Source organism: Dromiciops gliroides, chromosome 5 (genome assembly GCF_019393635.1).
Source record: "Dromiciops gliroides isolate mDroGli1 chromosome 5, mDroGli1.pri, whole genome shotgun sequence".
In the NCBI taxonomy this organism is placed as follows: Eukaryota; Metazoa; Chordata; class Mammalia; order Microbiotheria; family Microbiotheriidae; genus Dromiciops; species Dromiciops gliroides.
The window spans coordinates 217,152,219-217,152,999 of NC_057865.1; the positions used below are offsets into that span (position 1 = coordinate 217,152,219).

General features: G+C 32.8%; 1 non-coding gene across 1 annotated transcript; it reads left to right on the plus strand.

The window, feature by feature from the left end:
* Positions 1-354: 354 nt before the first annotated feature.
* LOC122730189 lies at positions 355-458 on the plus strand. Its single transcript, XR_006353402.1, has one exon. It is a non-coding gene; the product is annotated as a U6 spliceosomal RNA (small nuclear RNA).
* Positions 459-781: the final 323 nt, after the last annotated feature.

Consider the following 781-nt stretch of genomic DNA (forward strand, 5'->3'; position numbering starts at 1 on the left):
ATGTTAATAACATAAACAAACAATAAAATCCACCTGCTTATATCAGTAGATGCTGAAAAGGGCTTTTGACAAAATCCCACACAAGTTTCTTTCTTTTTTTTTTTTTCAGGTCAATGAGGGTTAAGTGACTTGCCCAGGGTCACACAGCTAGTAAATGTCAAGTGTCTGAGGCTGGATTTGAACTCAGGTCCTCCTGAATCTAGGGCCAGTGCTTTACACTGTGCCACCTAGCTGCCCCCAACACAAGTTTCTATTAAAAAATCTAGGAAAGTGTAAGAATGAAGAGATCTTTCTTTACATTCTGTATAAGATCTTGGGTAAAGCAAGTATTATTAATTATCACTCATAGTCCTAGTGCTTGCTTGTGTAGCACATATACTAAAATTGAAATGATACACAGATTAGCATGGCCCCTGTGCAAGGATGACATGCAAATTCATGAAATGTTTCATATTTTAAAAAAATAGTCCTAGAAATGCTAGCTGGAGTAATAAAACAAGAAAGAGAAATTGAGAGAATAAACATAGGTAAAGAGCAAATAAAATTATTACTTTTTTGCAGATGATATGATGATTTACTTAGCAAACCCTAAAGAGTTGAACAAAAAAATTAATTGAAACAAATTCAACAAAGTTGCAGGATATAAGATAAAACTCCATATCAATCATCAGTGTTTCAATATATTATCAACAATATCCAACAAGAAGAGCTAGAAAGAGAAATTTCATTCAAAATAACTTTAAAAAGGTAAAAAGAAAATCTGGGGGTATATTTATCAAGC